Raw genomic sequence first — 17,629 nt, 5'->3', positions numbered from 1 at the left:
AATATTAGAGGCTCCTGCATTCTAAAAATGAGAAAACTGAGCACCAACCATGTTAAAACAACTTTCATGTGGCTTCCTAATTAAGTAAGGGTCAGTGTCAGTACTTGAATCCAGGTTGGTCAGGCTGCAATGGTCACCTTTGTAACCTCTGCACTGCTGGCTCTCAGTTGGGGACAGTTTTGCCTCCAGAAGCATCTGGTAACATCTGGGAAAGAGTCTGATTGTTATAACTGAGGAGGATGCTTCCAGCATCTAGTAGGTTAACACGGATGCTTCTAAGTGTCCTAACATACACATAACTGCCCCTCACGACAAAGCATTATCCACTTGGTTGACTTAAAAATAGTCACAACCTAAAAGTTGAGAGGTATATTTTATTCTGTGGGAATTTTTAGGACTTTGAGCCCAGGGGAAAGCATCTCAAGTGACCCTGAGAGAGCTGCTCTGAGGAGGCAGCAGGCGGAGTCAGGTTATATAGATGTTTTCGGCAAAACCAGGTAGTCTGAACAATAAAAGTATTTTTGTGCATTAAAGAAAACCAGATATCTCAAGTTAAGGAATTTAACACTTTTCTATGTATGGGAAGATGCAAGAGTCTGGGCTCACTGAGATCATTCCTTTCATACGGATCTCAGTGGTCTGGGACCAGTATCCCGAGTTTTTCCTCAGTACTCATGGTAGGGAGTGGCTGCAGCCTAATGGCTGCCAGATCCCAGTATTGTTCTCCTTCCTGGTTGACCTGGAGGGCTGGAGTCACTGATCACTGTGACATCCTTGTTTATTGATATGGCAGGAAATATTCAGTTTCTGAAGGCCAGATGTCAATAGTGTGGAGTGCCCAAATATGCCCAAATGTTCCCTTAGGCAGATGGCACAACTGTGCTTTTCTTCATCTCCAGAAACAAAGTCCTGCCCAAAAACCATCCAGAGTCCCAAAGCAGGATCCTGAATACAACTACAGGGTGGAAGCATCCCCAGAAGTCACTGCCTCATCCAACACCTGCACCTCTAGAAGTCTGAGCTCCCTCTGTTGTGTGGTTGTTTATTCTGGGCTTGTGCCACCCCCATGCCAGGGGTGCAAGTCAGCAAGTTCTTCATTCTCCTGAGCTCAAACTGCCTCCCTCTATCCTCCACACTTTGGTTCAGACAAATAATTTAAACCACCCTTCCCCCACCACCCCAACCTCCCTTGTTTTTCCTTTGTTCTGAGGGCTTCCACCACTTTCCAATCAAATTTAAACTTTTTTCTGGGTGTACAAAATTCCTCAGACTTTGAGCCACGGTTTAATGGGCTTTAACATAAGCAGGAAATGGCAGACATAAGGAAATGTTACAAACCCAAAGATCAGGAATCTGGGAGCTACTGGGACTGAGAGCAAAGGGTATCTCAGAGACCTGCCATCCATCCGTCTCTGTTCTCCTTTGCATCTCTGTTTCTTTTTTCTCAGTCTCTCCAGGCCACATGGTGGGCAGGACTTGGCCCCTCAGAGCTCCTGAGTTTACTTCTTCCAGTCCAGACCAATCTGGAATCTCTTGGTTCAAATTCCAAACTCCTGAAAGAATAGGAGTTGTCCAGATTTGATCCATTTCAACAAAGGGGATCAGGAAAAGGGGTAGAGTGTGTATACACAGCTCCTGAGAGTCTCTGGTTGGAGACAACACTTAAAAGAGATTATGTGTCCTATACAGACATCCCCCAAAGTGCCCAGTTCAACACACAAGATTCATTGTGATCTGGGTCTTGCAGACCTTTCTCACATCATCTTTTAACTCCTTTCTTCTTGCCACTTCTCTGTCTCTTGCTTCTTGTTCCATTTTCTTTTCTTCTTAGAAAGCCAGTAAAGTGTAGTCATTAGATCACAAGATCTATAGTCAGATATCCTGGGTGCAAATCCAGTCCTGTTGCTGGTGGCTGTGTGTCCTTGGGTAAATTACTTACCTTCTCTATATCTCCAGTTCATTTATTAAATAAATGGATAAATTAAAAATGGCTACTTTATAGGGTTGATGATTAAATGAGTTAATAGAAGTAAAGCACTTAGAATAGTGCCTAGGGTATAACGGTCACTTGATTGGTGTTGCAATGATTCCCTATACCCAGGCCACTACTCCAGGAATACTAGATGCATTAGTCTATGTTCTCCAGAAAAACAGAACCAATGGGATACATTTGTATTTATAAGGATATTTATTAATTATAAAAAATTGGTTCATGCAATTATGAAGGCTGGTTTGGGGAAATCTGCAGGGGCTGTACTTGAGAGCTGGTAGTGCAGTTCCTGTCTGAATCTGAAGCCTGAGACCCAAGAGAGTCAATGATGTAAGTTCCATAAGGGCAACTGGGCAGATGGCTTTTTAGCCTTTTTTTCTATTCAAATCTTCAACTGATTGGATGAGACCCACCCACAATGGGAAAGGCAATCTGCTTTACTCAGTTCAAATGTTAATCTCATCCAGACACAATCTCACAGACGTACCCAGAATAATGTTCAACAAAATATCTGGCCACTCTGTGGCCCAGTAAAGCTGACACATAAAATTATCTATCATACTGGCCAATCAGCATCCCCTCAAACATGGAAGAAATGAAAGGTCCACAAAACAATGCTTATATCATACGTTTTTAGAATGGCCACATATGTTGCAGACCTTACCATCAATTTCATTTCTCAACTGCTTGAATCTGGGTTTGGCTATATGACTTGTCTTGGCCATTTAGGAATTAACAAACAAACTGCAGATAATGGAAAAGTGCTTACCCTCTGCTGCTTTTTTTCTTTCTTTTTTTTTTGAGTGTAGTTGATTTACAACGCTTTGTTAGTTTCAAGTGTACAGGAAAGTGATTCAGTTACAAACATACACATATTCATTCTTTTTCAGATTCTTTTCTCAGTTCTTTTCTCATAAAGGTTATCACAGAATATTGACTATAGTTCCCTGTGCCATACAGTAGGTCCTTGTTGGTTATCTATCTTATAGATAATCCTGTGTATGTATGCTAATCCCCAAATCCTGATTTATCCCTCCCTGCCACATGTCCCCTTTGGTAACCATGTTACAGATGTTTTCAATATCTGTAAGTCTGTCTCTATTTTGTAAATAAGTTCATTTGTATCACTTTTTAAAAAATTGAGGGACATCCCTGGTGGTCCAGTGGCTAAGACTCTGAGCTCCCAATGCAGGGGGCCCAGGTTTGATCCCTGGTCAGGGAACTAGATCCCACATGCTGCAACTAAGACCCAACACAGTCAAATAAATAAAATAAACATTTTAAAAAGAAAAAAAATTGATTCCACATGTGAGTGATATCATATGAAATTTGTCTTTCTCTGTCTTACTCCACTTAGTATGATAATATCCACGTCCATCAATGTTGCTGCAAATGGCATTGTTTTGTTCTTTTTTATGGCTGAGTAATATTTCAGTGTGCTGCTGCTGCTACTGCTGCTAAGTCGCTTCAGTTATGTCCATATCTGTGCGACCCCATAGACGGTAGCCCACCAGGCTCTCCCATCCCTGGGACTCTCCAGGCAAGAACCCTGGGGTGGGTTGCCATTTCCTTCTCCAATGCATGAAAGTTAAAAGTGAAAGTGAAGTCACTCAGTTGTGTCTGACTCTTAGCGACCCCATGGACTGCAGCCTACCAGGCTCCTCCATCCATGGGATTTTCCAGGCAAGAGTAAATATTCTAGTCTATATATATTCCAGTCTATACATACATACATACATACATACATATATATATATATATATATATATATCTCGTATCTTCTTTATCCATTCCTCTGTTGATGGACATTTAGGTTGCTTCCATGTCTTGGCTATTGTAAATAGTGCTGTAATAACACTGGGGGTGCATGTATGTTTTCTAATTGTGATTTTCTTTGTATATATGCCCAGGAGTAGGATTGCCAGATCATATGGTAGTTCCATTTTTAGTTTTTTAAGGAACCTCCATACTGTTCTCCATAGTGGTTGTACCAATTTACATTCCCACCAACCATGTAGGAGGGTTCCCTTTTCTCTCCATCCTCTCCAGCATTTATTGTTTATAGACTTTTTGATGGTCGCCATCTGACTGGTGTGAGGTGATACCTCATTATAGCTTGATTTGCATTTCTCTGATAATTAGTATGATGTTGCTGCTTTGGGAACCCAGCCTCCATGTGGAGAAGTCTGGGCTAGCATGCTGGATGATGCTGATGCCCTGTTGTTCCAGCTCGTCATCAAGTTTGTGATTGGGCATCTGATTCTCCAGCCCCAGTCCAGTTTCAGGCCAGGTCAGAAAAATCACTCTGCCCAGCAACAGAATCTTAAGAACTTTTTTAAAGCATTATTTTTTTAAAGCCAGTAGGTTTTCTGGGTTTGTTACACCATAATAAATAACTGATGCCTAATAGGTACTGGAGGTGGGATGTACCTATAGCAAAAACCTAAAACAAGGTCAGCCATAGGTAGTGAAACTGGCTAGTGAGAAGCTGGAAATGTGGGGAGGAGGCTGTTAGCAAAAAGTGGGAAAATGATGAGCCCATCATTAGTGGAGACTGAAAAATCATTGAAAGAACTAGCATAGCAGGCTGGAAAAGGGATGCACCCACATTATGTCATAGCAAAACCATTGACAAAGTGTTGCCTACAGTTACCTGAAAGATAGAAAATTACTAATCAGTAGATCTGACTAAAGAGAGCTCCAAATAGATATTGAAAGTATAAGTTGGGTGCTTTCAGCTACAACAAGTATTAGTCACTAGTTGTGTCCAGCTCTTTGTGACCCCATGGACTGTAGCCCACCAGGCTCTTCTGTCCATGGAATTCTCCAAGAAAGAATACTGGAATGGGTTGTCATTTCCTTCTCCAGAGCTGTAACAAGAGATGAGCTAAATAAAGAACTGTTCTGTTTGCAAGCAGAATTTGAAAGAAACTTAGAGAAACCAGGACTTGCTGGATGAGAAAATAAAAGTTTCACATTTTCAGTCTCTCTAGAGGGCCAAAGAGTTTCAAAGTGAGAAATGGCTCAAAGTGAAGAACAAATTGAGAATATGGCTGTAAGATTATTTGTTAAGACTTCCAAAACACTTAATTTAAGGTGAGTCTAAGTGTGAAATAATAGAAAATATGTATGTTGGCCAGAATTCAGTGGCGTGGCCACACAAAAATGGTATGGGAAGGTGGGTTACCTGGATGCCCAAGAGGCAGGGAAATGGGTGGGTGTGGGGGTGAGAGGCAATTGGAGGAGGTTTTGAACAACAGAGGGCTTCCCTGGCAATTCAAAGGGTAAAGAATCTGCCTGCAGTGCAGGAGACCTGGGTTTGATCCCTGGGTTGGCAAGATCTTCTAGAGAAGGGAATGGCAACCCACTCCAGTATTCTTGCCTAGAGAATCCCATGGACATAGGAGCCTGGTGAGCTACAGTCCATGGGGTCACAAAGAGTCAGACACGACTGAGTGACTCATACACACACACTGAATGGCATGTATGTGAGAGAGTATTAGAGTTATCATGATTATTATTATATTTTTGGTAGTGGAGATTAAAAAAATAATGTATTACTTAGAGCCCAAATATATAGAAGCAGAGCAGAGCATTCTCTTTGAAGCACTGGCTTTGAAATAAGGCAAAATTGGATTCATATAGAGCATCTGCCACTCAGCATCCAACCCAGGCTTAGGAGCCCCAGAATCCAATGGTTAAGAGCAGGCACTTTGCAGCCCCCCAGCTCTGGGGTCAATGCCAGTTATGCTGTGGGATCTTGCTTTATTTTTCTGAGCCTCAGTGGCCCTCTCTATAAAATGCAGATCATATTACCTATTTCATACAATGGCTGGAAGAATTAAATGGGTCTTATTAGGTAAATTGTTTACTACCTGCTTATTGCACTGTATGGTAATCAATAAGCGATAGTATGTTTATTACTGTTCTTCCAAGAAGGCCTCTTGAAAGATGTCAGTTCCCTAGGGGATGGCTCCACAGGGATGAAAGCTAAATGCTTAGGTCAGGATGTACACAAATACTTGCAAGTCCACCAAAAGCATGTCCTATGCCAGTAAAAGAAATAAAAGGCATTCCTGACATTTCAACAACAGAGGACCACTTATGCAGGTGCCTGCGGCAGCCTGTGACTAAAATTATGCTGGAAACCTCAGCTAGATTCTCAAATGGCCTAAAGAGTAAGGTCCAGTGCTTCTCATTAAAAACACAGCCAGACAGCATTTTATGGCCTTTCCCTTTTTATTGTGAAATTCCCAGTTTCTCTCTACTCTTCCTGCTTTCACATGAAATATATTTTCCCTGAATAGAATGAGACCCTATGTGTTGTGGACTTTTGAAAGTGCAGCATCTTATTTGCCATATCATGATACAAAGCAAAAACTAGGAAGGAGATGGAAACAATTACCAACAAGCAGAGTGTTTGAAAACACAGATATATTAATCTCTTTGGACTGGTTAATATTAGGACCAGAAGGATCCTTGGCAATCTTTAGTTAGATGCTGAAATTTCAAGCCAGATTATTTAAATCTGAACCCTGATTTCACCACGTAGTAGCAATGTGACCTTGGACTAGCCCCATTTTCCTCAACCATAAAATGGGTGTGACAGTAATAACTATTGCTCACAGTTGTCCAGAGGGTTGAAAGAGATCACATGTGGGAAAAACTACAATGTAAACTGTAAAGATCTAGATGGACATTAGGTGTTGTGTTTATTGTGTATCATCTCAGTTCCATGAATACTGTGACTCCTTAAGACCCTTGATCATCACAGGAGACACCAAGATGGATAAGGAGCTCTCAGTCTAGTATGGAAGACATGTAACTAATCTGACAAAATGAGAAAGGATGTATACCAGAGTGGCTTTCCCATCCTGCCCTTATCATGTCCCTGCCTAGGAAAGGGACTGGCCTTCATTGTAGGATCATTACTTACAGCAGGTAAGACCAAAGAGGACATGTGACCATAGCTGAGCCAATCAGATTTCTGCCCCAAGATTTTGGAATTGGGCACAAACTGAGTTACTGGGCTGTAGGAGCTGCACCTATGAAATCTCTAAACTGGGGAGCCAAGATTGGCATTTTGGTGGGGGCTGCATATTGGGGGACTTTATATACTGAAGAGCAAGCAGAGAATTTGTCTGCAAAGAGAAGTAAGAGATGAGAGCAGAAGTGTCACAAGAATAAGAGACAAAAAAGAAGGTGAAAGAGAAAGAGAGACTGAGATAATTCCTTTTGGGTATCTCCAGATATGAAGCCTGAATGCATTCCTCCTCTTGGGTAAAAGTGAAGTCCTCTTGGGCAAAATACAGTGTTCTTGTATTATACCCCCCATCACCTTCCTATCTTCCCTCTAAATTGATTTTGAATGAGTTTCTCTTACTTAAAATCAACAAGCCCAAATAAAACAAGGTCACTACACATAATGCCCTGGGCACCTGAGAACAGAGCATTCTCCCAGGACTGAGTGGTACTGAGAGGAGTTTTAAAGTCTAAGACCTTTAATTCACACAATGGGAGTCCGAGACCAAGATCATGGTGATGTCCCCAAGTTCACACAGCTGATGGGTGTAAAGCCAGGATTTCAAATTAATCTGAACTTGTCATTTGAGAGGAAGATCTGACTTCAGGCTGTTATTCAACCAAGAAAATAAATGCAAACAAGAGTCCCTTCTCCTTTCTCTGCTTGTCAAATCTCAATTTAAACTCAGCTGATGCCTTCCCTCATCTCTGCACCTCTAGTACTTCCTTTCTTCTACTCTATTTTTTTTGTTTTTTTAATATTTTATGTGGCTGTTCTGGATCTTAGTTGTGGCATGCAGGATCTTCGATCTTTGTTGCAGCATGTGGGATCTTTTTGTTGCAGCATGAGAACTCAGGGTTGCAGCATATGGGATCTAGCTCCCCAACTAGGGATCAAACCTGGGCCCCCTTCATTGGAAACAAGGAGTCTTAGCCACTGGACCACCAGGGAAGTCCTTTTCTGCTCTTATTTGGCCACTTAGCATATACTTTTTTCTCCTTGCTCTTTGATGGTTTATCTATCTCCCTATTTGTCCTGTCAGGGAATAACCCCATCTTGACTCTTACTCAACTGAGAGGCAGAGTCCTAGAGTGGAAAAGTCAGAGGACTTTTTAACCTTATTTCGGGTCAGATCTTGACTCTGCCTTTCACTGACTATATGACCTTGGGACTGATACTCATTAATGATAACAAAAATTATTTACTGAGCATTCACAATGTACCCAACACCATGTTGTATGCATTATATGTGATCAATTTAATATTCACAATAACTCCAGGAAATAAGGGTGATTCTTATTAAAGGCCTTAGATTGTAAAACTCCTCTCAGTACCACCCAGTCCTGGGAGAATTCTCTGTTCTCAGGTGCCCAGGGCATTATGTGTAGAGACCTTGTTTTATTTGGGCTTGTTGATTCTATGCTTGTAAAGAATCCCCCTGCAATGCAGTAGACCCCTGTTCAATTCCTGGGTCAGGAAGATACTCTGGAGAAGGGCTAGGCTACCCACTCCAACGTTCTTGTTTCCCTGTTGGCTCAGTCAGTAAAGAATCCACCTGAAATGCAGGAGACCTGGGTTTGATCCGGGGATTGGGAAGATCCCCTGGAGGAAGGCAAGGCAGCCGACTCCAGTATTCTTGCCTGGAGAATCCCCATGGACAGAGGAGCCTGGTGGGTTATAGTTCATGGGGTTGCAAAGAGTTGGACATGACCGAGCAACTAAGCACGCCATATCACAGCACATTCTATGTTGACAGGAGGAGACACTGGTTTGACAGAAGTCATCAAGAGAACTAAAGTACACAGTTAACAAGAGGCAGAGCTGTGATGAACAGCACCAAGCTCTGCAAGTTTTATTTGGGGTCAGGGGTTGTAGCCTGACTGTGAAAGAGAGCTTGTGAACTTGATTTAAATGGAAGTTTACATACCAAACACATTTCTTTAAAAGAGATGTTTTACCTATTAATAGAAATGGGAGAAAGAAAATCTACAATGCTGAGTCATTTTTATAGAAGATTGAGAACAGATAAAATGCCCATATCAAAAACTAAAGCCCCACAAAGCGGTGGCGTTAGGGTGCTGATGGCCCAGATAAGCCCGTCAGAAGCATGGCCATGAATCCCTGCTCTCCTTGGCTGGGTGCTGTCTCTTCAGTTGTGTCCGACTCTTTGTGACTCCACGGTCTTAGCCTGCCAGGCTCCTCTGTGCAGGGGATTCCCCAGGCAAGAATGCTGGAGTGGGTTGCCATGCCCTCCTCCAGGGGATCTTCCCGACCCAGGGATCCTCGAACCCGCATCTCTCATGTCTCCTACACTGGCAGGCAGATTCTTCACCACTAGCGCCGGGAAGCCTTGCTCTCCTTGGGGCAGCACAATGTTCCAAGTCCACCTGACAAGTGCCTGATGCAGCTGCTGTCTCCAAAGGAGAAGGCAGGAACAGCGAATGGTTGAGCCTGTTTCCTGTGGAATAAGCAAAGGGAAATATCATAAAATCAGTTTAAATCATTAATCTGTGATTAATAGCTGAGAATATTAAAAAAAATTCCCCAAATAATTAGAGTAACTTAAAGGGCCCAGAAAAGCCCGCAACCTCTGCTCTTCATCTATTTGTTATAAGTGGAGCCATAGAACGCTCTGCGGCTGGAGCTGGGGCAGAAGAAAAGTTTTACTGTTTACATTTTCTCTTTTAATATTTGGCACGAAAAGTATTTAAATCCATAGTCGTCATTCAGATGTCAGCTTTCAGAGCCTTTAGAGATGCTTAGTGCTTGCTTATATTTCCTCCTTGGTTTAAAACACCACCGAGGAGGAAACCAACAGTAGAATAATGGAGGCAAAAGATAGGATAAGTGAGGTAGAAGGTAAAATGGTGGAAATAAATGAAGCAGAGAGGAAAAAAATAAACCACCACCGAAGGGAGACCGTTGACAAGATGGTGGGTGTGCCAGCTCCAGTCGGGTGTTCCCCCCTGGAGCCCGCCAGCCCCCTCCCACTCTGGTCTTTGATTCTAGTTCCTGCCTCTGGGGCATCCCTATTGCCTTCTGGACCCTATCCCAAACTCACATCCCCCACTCTTTTCTCTTCTTTATCCCATGTCCCTTTGTAACCAGGTGCGTCCTGTGAAGTCAGTGTGCTGAGCTGTTCGGTAAATGGCAGTATTATGACAAGGCCTACCCAAACCACATTATTTTCATGGCTGGGCGGGGTTCAGCCATGAGATTGAGAACTGGACTGTCTGGAATTCCCAGGGTGAGCCGTGGGGCAGGTGAGGCTGGCTGAGGATAGTTGGCCATCACCTGTAAGGACGGGAAGGACATTGACTACGGCCTTGCCGAGCAGAAGTGCTGTACATTCGGGAACCCCGTTGTTGAAGACAACTATCTCTAGAAGAACAATTTTTAAAGAAGTGATAGCATGGACCATATCCAGAGGGGACTGTATCGTCATAAGCACTGGGTTGGTGCTGCCAGGGCTTGTAGAAATCAGAGGTTGATATTCAAAGTATCTGACAACTTGTAATGGCACGAGGGCCTTGAAGAAGTGCCAATCAAAGTGCAGACTGTACTGACCGACAGCATTCCTGAGAAGAGTCTAAAACGGGGTAACTTAATGATTACCTGCTGTGTGGCTCCCCGGCCATGATGACAGCAACAAACCAACTACCTAGTGATGAAGTGATCCAAAAGACTTTAAATCGGCTGACCTCCATTTTCCTCAACAGATGGTTTGGTGTTTTCTATTTGGCAACTGTGGTCTATAATGTGGCAGTTAAGAGGTAATACAGTTTAGGCCTATCACCAGTTTTTATGTCACTCTGAAATAAACAGCAGGGGTAGTTAGGGAAATGGCCATTTTAAATTGCCCAGGTAATAAATATGCAACTTCACACATACACACACACTCACACACACACACACAATATTGAATACAAATAGTTCCCACTTCTTAAGTGTTCCCAGCCTCATGCTGAGTATTTTATATGTTTAATTTCATTTAATCTTCACAAGCAGCCTATGAGGGAGAATCTGTGATTCCCATCCTACAGATGAGAAATGAAGTGGAAAAGTCAAATAGCTTCTTCAAGGTCACAGACCAGATAGTCACACCTAGGTTTTTAGAATTCTGAAACCTATAATCAGAATGACTCTGCCATTACTGTCATTATGGATAACAGTGACTGCTAATAGTTAATGGTATTGAAGGTAAGACTAGTAATTCTTTTTCAAAGTTTAGCTATCTTATCAGTTGAGTCATTAGCCCTTCAAAGAATATTGCATGATAGTAAGCAAATGCAAGTTCCCCTGAAGCTCAGCCATGATCATGAAAGTGCAAATTCCTACACTTACTTACAGATTCCTTGACAATGAGCACCAGCCTTTCCTATCCTTGCCCCAGCCCTTCCAATAGCTGTGTAGGCCTCTATCTTCCTAGATTAAATTCTTTTCCAACCTGAAATACCTAGAGTAGTTTCTGTTTACCTGACAAACCCTGAGAATATACTTCCCACCAACCGTTACCTACCTGTTCATAACCATTAATAGGTAATGGTTATGAATAAAGCAACTGATAAATATATATTGATTCCCTACTATGTTCATCATTATTTTTTGATGTTGGGACAGCATTAATAAGAAATAGTTACTTCCCTTGAAGAATTTATGCTCTTATATTTGTAAATATTCATTGAATAAATGAATACAAACAACAAGAAAAATAAACACAAACAATAGTATAGATAGAATAGAATGGGTTTGAACTAGAGGGTAAGGCACACTTAGGTTCTGTAGTCCACTTACGATTTAACTGGTAACTGTCAGTGCAGAGCCTCTTAGGACATTTTCCTCATTTTAGTTTCACCCCAGAGAAGCAATATGGGTTTGGGATTTGAATAGAGCAGCCAACCCTTTTTTTTTAAATTTAAATAATTTTCATTTTATATTGGAGTATTGTTGATTAGCAATGTTGTTAGTTTCAGTGTACAGCAAAGTGATTCAGTATTACTTATGAATGTATCTATTTTTTTCAAATAATTTTCCCATTTAGGTTATTATAGAACATTGAGCTCTGTTCCCTGTGCTATACAGAAAGCCTTTACTGGTTATCTGTTTTAAATATAGCAGTGTGTACATGTCAATCCCAAACTCCAAATCTGTCCCTTCCTGCCCATTCTTTTCTGCTGGTAACTGTAAGTTCATTCTCTTAAGTTTGTGAGTCTGTTTCTGTTTCATTGTTGTTCAGTCACCCAGTCATGTCTGACTCTTCACAACCCCATGGACTGCAGCACTCCAGGCCTCCCTGCCCCTCACTCTCTCCTGGAGTTTGCCCAAGTTCATGTCCAATGAATCAATGACGCCATCTAACCGTCTCATCCTCTGTTGCCCTCTTCTCCTTCTGCCTTCAATTTTTCCCAGCCTCGGGGTCGTTTCCAATGAGTTGGCTGTTCACATCAGGTGACCAAAGTATTGGAGCTTCAGTTTGAGCATCAGTCTTTCCAATGGAAAATATTACCCTAGTTCAGTAGCCATCAAGAATTGGTTGCTCTTGGGAACTCTCTTAAACTATTGGTGGGAACATAAATTGGTGCAGCCACTAGGGGAGAACAGTATGGAGTTTCCTTAAAAAACTAAAAATAGAGCTACCATATAATCATGCAATCTCACTCCTGGGCATATATTTGGAGAAAACATGTGTCAAAGAGACACATGAATCCCAGTGTTCACTGTAGTGCTGTTTACAATAGCCAAGGCACAGAAGCAACCTAAAAGTTCATCAATCAGTTCAGTTCAGTTGCTCAGTTGTGTCTGACTCTTTGCGACCCCATAGACTGCAGCACACCAGGCCTCCCTGTCCATCACCAACTCCCAGAGTCTACTCAAGTCTACTCAAGTCACTGTCTTTCTCTGTTCAATCAAAAGTTATACCTACATCCCCTTTCTCCTCTTCACAGCCACCCCCATATAACATGGTCCTGACATGTCCTATTTCCTACAGAGAACAGTCCCTCAGGAGTAATCTTCCTCCTATTCTCATTGATTTTCTCCTAAAAAAATCTGTCTCTGCCATGTTTATCTTTTCTATCCTGAGATGAGGAGAAGAGGGAATGGAGAAGGATGCTGAGCAGGCAGAAGAGAAGGGATGTCTGTCAATAAATTTATCCCATCACATAATGCATTAGGCTATGAATTAAATGAGGTGACATGTGACAATGCCCAGTTCAGTTCAGTTCAGTCGCTCAGTCATGTCTGACTCTTTGTGACCCCATGAACCGCAGCACACCAGGCCTCCCTGTCCATCACCAACTGCTGGAGTCTACCCAAACCCATGTCCATTGAGTTGGTGATGCCATTCAACCTGTCTGTTGGTGATGCCAACGTGGTGATGCCATCCAACCATCCTCTGTTGTCCCCTTCTTCTCCTGCCCTCAATCTTTCCTAGCATCAGGGTCTTTTCCAATGAGTCAGCTCTTCAATCAGGTGGCCAAAGTATTGGAGTTTCAGCTTCAACATCAGTCCCTCCAATGAACACACAGGACTGATCTCCTTTAGGATGCACTGATTGAATCTCCTTGTAGTCCAAGGGACTCTCAAGAGTCTTCTCCAACACCACAGTTCAAAAGCATCAATTCTTTGGCACTCAGCTTTCTTCACAGTCCAACTCTCAAGTCCATATACGACCACGGGAAAACCATAGCCTTGACTAGACGGACCTTTGCTGACAAAGTAATGTCTCTGCTTTTTAATATACTATCTAGGTTGGTCATAACTTTCCTTCCAAGGAGTAAGCGTCTTTTAATTTCATGGCTACAATCACCACCTGTAGTGATTTTGGAGCCCCAGAAAATAAAGCCCAGTTCAGTGGATGCCAATGACAAAAGACCACCCAGTCTATCTTAGTTCCCTCTTTTCTCTTCAAGCCACAGAAATCCACTTTGTGTTCACCTCAGTCCTTCGTCTATTTGTATTAGCATTTTCTGTTTCCTCTGATGGGAATGCCCTCTCTCTTCTTGACTCTTTGGTGACCTCTATGAAATCAGCTCAAATTGCATCTGGTCTGGAGACCCTTCTGTGTCCTTCCCAGGCCAACCACGATGCCCACTTTCTTCCTCTCTGTGCCCATCTCTCTCTTATTAACATTTATCTGTTGCTATAATTATTGATCTCATTTGTCATTCCCTGCCCTGAAGGGCCTCAAGGACAGGGAATATGTTGTCATGTTTGTATCCTTTGGCACAGAATTTGCTGTAGGAGAGAGAAGGAAAGAAGGTAAGAAAGAAAGAGAAGGAAAAGAAGGGTAGGAGACAGTAGACATTGACTGGTTGCTTCTGAGCATCCATTTGCCACTTCTCTGATGTCCTTTGAGAGAATTGCCTTCCCCCTGCTCAATCCCAGTGTCAGGATGTGATTGACCCCACCCCAAAGAGTAAGCCTGATTGACCCAAAGAAATCACAATATTCCAATTTCCTGGCTACAAATGGGTTCAGAGATGAGTATATAACCAAGTCACAGACATTTTCTGAATCTTTAGAGAGAGAAGAACTTCCTTCTATAGGAGGTACTTTTCTCTTCCTGATTGATATGAATAAAGAATAAGGAATGAATGAATAAGGAAGTGTGTAGCCCTGGGAGCTGCTGGCACCCTCATGTGCTTCAAAGAGAAAATCTATCTGAGAGTGAAACAAACATTTAGGAGACAGAGGCCAGAAATAGAGAGAGGGGGAAAAAAAAAACCAAAAAACTACACACTCATCACATTGTCTTCACCCTGAATCAAGCCACACCTAAAAGCGTAAACCCTGGTTTTCAGATAAGAAAATACTTTCTTTGTTGTTGAAGCCAATTTTAATTATAATCCTGGCAACATAAAGAATCCTACATACTACAAGAAGAAAAGAAAGGAAGTTAAATTTTCTCATCTAAAATGATTAAGATAAATACAATTTGGTATTCAAAGGAATATGCTTCATTTGTCTGGAAAATTCATTTATCTTGAGTTTTTCATTGCCCAGTGATATCAACTGAGAAAGATATCGCTATACCTCTCTGCCCAACTAGACTACAAGCTTGTTAAAGGCAGAAACTATTTCTTCATTCATTTGACAAATATGCAGCATCTTCCAAAAGTTGGGTGCTGCACTGACACAAGAAGAAGATAAGGTCCTAGTCAGGTGGAGGAGACAGCCACATCTGTTTATCCTCTGTGGTTTGTAGCTCAGAGCCCTGCACATCAAGGGTGGGCAATAAAAATCAATGAACTATTTCATGACATCTTATGTGCAGCTGCATAGCAGCTGAGAATCGGTTACAAGGAATTAGAAGAGAATAGGAAATGGGAGACTGGAAAGAATGCTAATTTGGTCCAGGTTGAAGAAATTGTAAAGGGAGTCATAGAGAATGCTATTTGAGAGACCAGGTCGGTTAGAAAAGACTTGAATTCAGGAGCTGGCTCAAAGTAAAGCTGATCAGTTATGGACTTGCTAGGAGACCAGAAGGACCCTAGACAGTCCAGAGTGTTCTGTAGGCTCAGAGTGAAGGAGTGTGAGCAACCAAGTCAGAGAGGAAGAGAAGAGCTATTAACCCCTGACCATCCTGATGAACCAAATCAGGTGAAGTCAAAAAAGACTCTCTCTGCAATTTCTCCTCCCACCTCTCCTTGAAGGCCCCTTCCCCGGCACTCTACAGAGCCCTGCCTAAAGCCTTCAGTAGCCCAGCCCTGCGTACAGAATAAACTCCTTAATGCTTGCCCACATCAGTCTCTCCCAATTTCTAGGCTCATCTCTTAACTTTACTCCATGCAGAACTCAGACAATCCTATTACTATACTTTATTAACATTTTTATATCTCCTGCTGTATTCTATATATTATACTCATCTTTGTGACCCCAGCACCTAGCTCCTGTATTGGTATCTAAGCTTTTGCTAAGTGACTGGTGAGGCATTGTGATCAGAGGGCCAAAGGTTAGGCAAGGGGGCCCAGCTTTGACGCCTGGTTCCTGCACTTACTTACTGTGGAATCTGCACCAAGATATCTGATTTCCCAGCACTTGAATTTCTCATCTCCACATAGGGATCTTAGTGGTAGGCACCTCTGAGTGTTATGAGAGTTACGTGAAATAACACAGGTAAACCAAAGAGACCAGTGCCTGGCACAAAAGGCTTAATTTAAAGCTAGGTATTATCACTGTCTGAACTTGGGAAGTTCAAGGTTAAGCTCTGACAACTTTTAAAATCCCAACCCAACTTTAAGAGTCAGATCCGATAAAATCAATCATCAGAGCAGCTAAGGCTATACGTTTGTGTGTAGGGCACCCTGTGTTTCACAACGCATGCTTGGTCCTTTCCTGGTGCCCCCAGCCCAGCCCCAGCACCTGAGGAGCAGACTTATAATAAATGTCCTCAGAACAGGATGTAGGAAGCTGTGGCCTTTTCTCAGCATGAGTGGACCCCAGATATTAGTGTCCTAGGGTGACTGCAATAAATCATTGCAAACTAGGTGGCTTAAAGCAACAGAAATTATTCTCTCACGGTTCTGGAGGCCAGAAGTCTGAAATCAAGGTGTCCACACGGCCACCATTTCTCCAGAGGCTCTAGAGGAGAAGCACCCTCACCTCTTCCGCCTTCTGGGGGTTCCAGGTATTTCTCAGCTTACAGCAGCAATGCTCCAGTCTCTGCCTCCATCTTCACGTGACCACCACCTCCAAGTGTCTGCATATGCCTCTGGTCTGTCTCCTATAAAACACTTGCCATTGGATTTAGGGTCCACTTGGGTAATCCAAGGTGATGTCTTTTCAAAATAAGTCTTAATTATGGTTATAAAGATCCCTTTTCCAAATAAGGACGTAGTCACAGGTCCCAGGTAGACAAATATGTTGGGTGGGCGTGTTTGTTGGATGGGTTTCCATTTCACCCACCATGCTGGGCATGACCTCAGAACAGGTCACCTTTGCTCTGTCAAGAGCCACTGGGGCTTCTTGGCCTAGCAGAAATAAGGGGAGCAGGCACTTCTTACCACGGGGAAGGGCACAGCAAGGCCTCCCTGCCTGATTTTGGCTCCTGGGTTAAGGGGAAGGAAGCTGCTATGAACCCAAACCTATATCCCTGAGTATCACACAGAGTGTGGAGGAGGGAAGTGAGAGCCTGATGGAGGTTGGCACAGTAGGAGGGTGCAGTGAGTGTTCTCACCAGCAAGGCTCAAGCTGGCACCAGGTGGACTTGAGGCTGGAGGACTTTGGACCCAGCCTCCCAGCAGGAGGTCCTGATTTGAGAAGTGTTGCAAGTGTGATATAAGAGTGTATATATATATAGGGAGCCAGAAAAAGGGGTGCTGTTAGTATGTTGTCAAGGGTCCCAGTGGCAAAGATGTCACGAAGGCGGGCGAGCATCTGAGTGATAATGCAGTACCAGGCAGCAAGGTGAGGGTGAGAAGCACGGGCAACTAAGCCTGACGGGATTCTCTTGTTTCTTGTCTCCGCTGGGCATTGGGAAGCAGTTGGTCTGGGGACATTCTGAACTCACTGGGCAATGGACTGAGAATCAGGTGGGAGAGCATAAGTTAGGAAGGACCCATGAGGGAAACAATGCCGCTGCTGCTGCTGCTGCTAAGTCGCTTCAGTCATGTCCA

The sequence above is a fragment of the Dama dama genome, chromosome 20 (assembly GCF_033118175.1).
Source record: "Dama dama isolate Ldn47 chromosome 20, ASM3311817v1, whole genome shotgun sequence".
Taxonomy (NCBI): Eukaryota; Metazoa; Chordata; class Mammalia; order Artiodactyla; family Cervidae; genus Dama; species Dama dama.
Note: the sequence above shows the minus strand (reverse complement) of the source record.